The sequence below is a fragment of the Sapajus apella genome, unplaced genomic scaffold, assembly GCF_009761245.1.
Source record: "Sapajus apella isolate SASKATOON/1434 unplaced genomic scaffold, GSC_monkey_1.0 scaffold2, whole genome shotgun sequence".
NCBI lineage: Eukaryota > Metazoa > Chordata > Mammalia > Primates > Cebidae > Sapajus > Sapajus apella.
The window spans coordinates 16,240,477-16,246,864 of NW_022436942.1; positions in this window are offsets into that span (position 1 = coordinate 16,240,477).

Here is a 6,388-nt window from a genome sequence, read left to right on the forward strand (position 1 = left end):
CTTATATAACTCCTGTTTACCTATATAAAAATTTGCACATGTACCCCTGAACTTTAATAAAAGTCACATAAAAAGGAAGGAAATTTGGAAGTAGTTCAAAGGAGTGGCTTTATTAAGATTTAAAAATATTATTATTATTATTATTATTATTATTAATAAGGCTGTAAGAAACCTGACCTTGCAGGCAAAAAAATTAAAAAATTAAAGCCAGAGAAATTTGAAGATATTAATATAAAAGGGAAACAAAATAATTTATGTATTTCTATGCATTTAAAATGCTCTGTAATAAAAGTTTTCTTAAAGGCAAAGAAATCTCTTTTTGTCAATGGGTGCATATGTTTAGAATTACGGTCATTTAGTAATGTGATATGATGTGCCGGCCAGTTCCTATTCAATTACATGTAGATAGTTTGATAGTTTGTGATTGTTTGAAGACTAAAATGAGCATGTGCGTGTGTGCGTCTATGTATGCACATGTTTGACCATATCGGTAACATACTCAACAATTTCTGGGTCAGTGTTATATTTATCATTAATACTAATAGATCTTGCCATATTATTCTTCCAAAAAAATGCATCATAATATAAAATATCATTAATAATGCATGGGGGTTTCAGTTTTTCCTAAGTTTGTCAAAATTGTATATTATTTAATTTTTTACCTTTGTACAATTAAGTAAAAATATATTCACTGTGGATGGCACTTATGATCAACCAAGATCCAATTTACCTTATGTAAATGTTGGCTGATAACTCACAACTACCCGCCTTCTGACAATTACCCTCAGCCGAAAGGGAGCCTCCTTGCCTGGGAGTTCTGCCCTCATATGCAAAGACACTGCAACACCAAAGTGAATGTGTATAGCAGAGCTTTTCCCCAGCCTTCCCCTAGAGGACATGGAGTCATTTACTTGGAGTCATTTATGAGGAAAAGGGAAATACCCAGACCCTTCTAGGATTATTGTACTTTAGGTCTATCTAAGTGGATATTTAAACCAAGAAAATCAATAGCCGGGAAGATCATGGCCTCCCTGTTATCCTAGGCGTACAAGAGGGTCAAGTAATAAAGTTCCATCTTATATTTGTTTCACAATGTGCCTACTGGGTTCACAGACCTGCTCAGTTGTCATTTCTCCAGCTTGCAAATGTATAATTGGAAAGGATACACTAGTAGTTAGCAGAATGTTCAAATAAGTTATTTGATCTAAAGTGTCTTCATCCCCTCAATATAATATACATTTAAAAATTACAATAATATCAGGTCATAGTTATAGGGCAAAGATCAGTAGCACTTTCAGAGTTAAAGGATAGTAGAATGTTGGTTCCGTCTTATTTTCATTTCATTCATTAGTCTTCCCTGGACAAATAATGGATAGATCATGGCAAACAATGATGGGATGCTATAAACTTAATCAACTAGTAACGCCAGCTGCATTTGCTTTGCTAGATGCATTACCCTAGCTAGGATACATAAAAACAGACTCAATTATATAGAATTCAGCAAATAATATAGTGGATTTGTTCTTTTCCTTAAAGGAGAATCAGAAGCTGTCACACTCACATGGGGTGAACAAGTATATATGTTTCTGGGGTAGAACCAGGATAAATATGCAGAAGACATTACATTTAAGTCCGTTGATAGAGGCTTCCATAAATTCTAAATTTGTGTAGTTTTTAATAGAGGTTCTAATGGCTCATTATTGTGAAGGCCAACTCAATTATATAAATTTGAACTTTAGTATTACATAATATACTTCCTTTACTTTAATATTTTATAGAGTTAGGAAATCCTGTCTGAAACTTCGAATTTTATGCTAAAACATTTTCTCTAATTATCTGGAGTTACTAGAGCAGAAGCTGCTAAGATTCATAATTTTACAAGTTTAATTCAAATTTTACTGACTCAAAATATGATTTAAAAGTAATGCTAGAGTTTCAGCTTTTTTTTTTTTTTGACTATGTGTAAAAAGATACCATAAAAGTAACTGGTTCTTTTTATTTAGTAATAAAAACACTGTATTATAAACTATCTTCATGAAAAAGGACTCTGATTTGAAAGTTTTCAGGTCAAGATAATACTAAAAAAATGCTACTTATTTATATTAGAATCTCTATCTCAACTATGTAAATTATTTAACTGCTACTTGAGAAATATTCAAACTTCAATATAGTGTTTAATTAAACAGTATTTGCTATATAGAAAGATACTTCAAACATATCTTTTGTCCTTAAGATATTGCCTCTGCCGAGAATTTGAAATTTTACATATCTAGATATGTACGTATACATACATATATACATATACTTATAGATGGCTATGTATGTCTGTGTATGTATACTACATATAGTGTATACACACAACATATATATGTATAATATATAAGGAGCACTCACTGACATATCTGCCCAACTTTGACTGTGTAGAGCAATACTCTATGTATTTCAAATCAGAGGACAGTGAAAATTCTCCCTACAGGGTCACACAGTAAAAGCTTTAAACTTTGCAGACCACATAATCTCTGCAGCAACTATTCAACCCTGACATTTTAGCATGAAAACAGCCACAGACAAGACATAAATGAATGAATGTGGCTGTACTGCCATTTAAAACTTTCTTTTTTTTTTTTTTTTTTTCTGAGACGGAGTTTCACTCTTGTTACCCAGGCTGGAGTGCAATGGCGCGATCTCGGCTCACCGCAACCTCCGCCTCCTGGGTTCAGGCAATTCTCCTGCCTCAACCTCCTGAGTAGCTGGGATTACAGGCACGCGCCACCATGCCCAGCTAATTTTTTGTATTTTTAGTAGAGACGGGGTTTCACCGTGTTGACCAGGATGGTCTCGATCTCTTGACCTCGTGATCCACCCACCTCGGCCTCCCAAAGTGCTGGGATTACAGGCTTGAGCCACCGTGCCCGGCCAAAACTTTCTTAATAAAAGCAGATGGTGGGCTGGATTTGGCCTTACGGTTAATTTCCTAGGCCTACCATGATAAATGACCACAAAGTTGGTAGCTTGAAATAAAAGGATTTTATGCTTTCTCCATTCTGAAGCCTAGAGATCTAAAATCAAGATACCTGTAGGGCCAGTTCCTTCTGGGTGCTCTGGAGGGGATTCTTTTCAATGCTTCTCCCTTAACTTCTAGTGGCTGCCAGCCATCTTTGACACTTCTTTGCTTGTAGACATTATCACTCAAATCTCTGCCTTCTTTGTGACACGGTATTCTCTCTGTGTTTGTCTCTTCATCCCTTCTTCTCTTTTTATAAAGACAACCACTGATATTGGATTAGGACCCATCCATATCCAGTATAAATTCATCTTAACTTTGTACCCCGACACCCTATTTCCAAATAAGGTCATGGTCACAGGTACTAGGGGTTAGGACTTCAGCGTATCTTTATGAGGGACATAACTTAACTCACAGCGATCCCATGACAGTGGTTTCCTGATCCATGAATTAAGTAACATAAGAGTTTAGAATGGGTGCTAAGAGGTAGAAAATATTAGAAAAAGACAAATACATAAAAAGCCAAACACCAGCAGAACTGTCACCTTAATCAACACTGGGAACGTGTAGTTCACCTTACCAAGCTCCTTCATGTCACTTTGTAACCTCTGCTTCCCACTTCTTATTTCCCCTCTTCAACTCTTTAAGAAACCACTTACCCACCTTCCATCACTATATATTCTTCTGCATTTACTAGAGCATTACATGAAATTAGACATACAGTATGTGCTTTTATATAAAGCTTACACAGTTAATTCACTTAGTCAAACAGCCTTAAAATTTTGCCATTTTTGTTTTCAGTTGTTAGGATTCTCATTTACATTAAAATATTTTAAATATATAAAAACTTTTATTTCATAACTTGAACTTATATAATTAATTTGCCTTAAATTGTTCCACCAAAGCTCAAAGAACTCTCTTAAATATGGCGTATGCCGATTTTATATAGGACATATTATTTACACACTATATTCTTAGAAAATATTCCGTATAAAAGCCTAAGTGACACAATATGTCACTTACGATTTTGAGAGTTGAAAGAAAAATTAAAACTGAAATATAAGAAGACAATGATCAATTATTTTTCTTTAAGTTTAACCCTTATAATAAATAAATAAAATAATAAATAAATAAAATAATTTTTCTCATTAAGAAAGAATCTTTTTAATTCTTAATTCATTAGAGCAAACTGAATAATTTGTAAAGAAAAACAAAAATTTTTTGGAAATAATGTGACATCAGCACTGAGAACAGAAACACAGGTACATTATTTTCTGCATGGATTAGATCACAGATCCACCATTTCAGTGGAAATGATTATACCTTTTATCATTGGAGAAGTGGAGAGCACCTTACTTATATTAAATTAGAGGTAGGACAAATAATATTCTTTCTTTATCCCAGATTTCCTACATGGAAAGTACTTTACAGTCCTTTCTAATGTCCTTTCCGTTCTCTGAAATTTTGACATCAAAATTAATTTGAATGCTTTTTTTTTTTTTTTTTTTTTTTTTGAGACGAAGTTTCGCTCTTGTTCCGCAGGCTGGAGAGCAATGGCGCGATCTCGGCTCACCGCAACCTCCGCCTCCTGGGTCCAGGCAATTCTCCTGCCTCAGCCTCCTGAGTAGCTGGGATTACAGGCATGCGCCACCATGCCCAGCTAATTTTTGTATTTTTAGTAGAGACGGGGTTTCACCATGTTGACCAGGATGGTCTCGATCTCTCGACCTCGTGATCCACCCGCCTCGGCCTCCCAAAGTGCTGGGATTACAGGCGTGAGCCACCGCGAATGCTTTTTAAATAATGTTGGTTAAGGTGAAGCTGAACCCACACTACTAAGTATTACAGTCAAAAGAAATGTCATAATATTAATTGTTCAAGATATGAACACAAGTGAAACTCTTCAACACTAAAGGAAAGAAAACTAAAACTAACATAAAAAACACATGGTATTTGAAAGTAGAATTTAAAGCAAAGTAAGGTAGTATTTACTCAAATAATGAGTTTTTTAAATGGGTTAACTAAACACGACTGCAAAATGTACAGAAAGTTTCAAAAGTTTCATAGGAAATGTCAGCCTATTGATAATCAGTAAATTAATTTGTCTACTTTATGCCTCAACTTGAATTGTTCAATTAAATAATTTGAGTGAATGAGCCAGAATCTGGTCAATAGTGAGGTATTGAAGGTTAGACGTGATGCCTAGAGGAGTGGCTTGCCCTGACATAATTTTCAGTATCCACTGAAAATGTAGCTCTGCTTAAGTACTAGAATCTGCTCCCTGCAATCAATGAACTAAGTGATGAAACTGTCACAGGGTTTAAGGGATCCATAATCATATCAGAAGCAATTACGCTATTCTAATGACTTTTTCCAACCAATTTCTCCCCCTAGTAAATGAATTTTAGGACCATGGAAGAGAAAATGGACACACTTATGTATATTTTGTATTGGTTAATTTGTTTTATGCCAGGTGAAGGGAATAGTAACGAAAATTCATCATTCTTTGGACATGTGGGTGATATATATCAATGAAACAAATGTGATACCAGTGCTAAGACAAGAGAAGACAAACAACTGTCTCAATAAATGTGTACGCTTTTACAATACTGTTATTCTGGTTTTTGTATACCTCCACAAAAGTTGCTTTGCAAACTATTTCTCTTTTTGGGCAATATCACTCTGCTACCTCTCATTAAAGGATATTTGCATTATAAGTTCTCTCTATAATTATATAAGGATGGATTTGCATCCTGCAATCACTAAGAGTGATATATTGTTTACTCCCTGAATAGAATTATGTAAAAACAAAGCTACTTTCATGACTCACTCATTCTTATGGGAACTCACATGTAATTTAAGAATGAATAAAGCATTCATTATGCTTTAAATGTAGATTATTTAAACACAAAAATGTTTTGTTTAATATAAATTGTGTAACTACATGTTCAACCTTACATCCCATTTTGGAATTCTAACAGAGATTTAGATGTTATTTTTAATTTTAACTTTTTTTGAGACAGTCTCATTTTATCAGCCATGCTGGAGTGTAGCGGTGCAATCATGGCTCACTTCAATCTTGACTTCCTGGGCTCAAGTGATCCTCCTCCCTTAGCTTTCCCAGTATCTGGAAATACAGATGTGTGCCACCAAACCTGGTTAAATTTAAAATGTTTTGTAGAGAGGAGGTCTCAGTGTGTTACCCAGGCCAGTTCAAACTCCTGAACTCAAGTGATTCTCTCACCTTAGCATCTCAAATTTCTGGGATTATAGGCATGAGCTACTATGCCTGGCCACATTTAGATATCATTAATCAAATTTTTAATTAGAAAAAAAGTCTCAACACTTAAGGAGAAATGTTCAAGTTCAAAAAACAACCAAAAC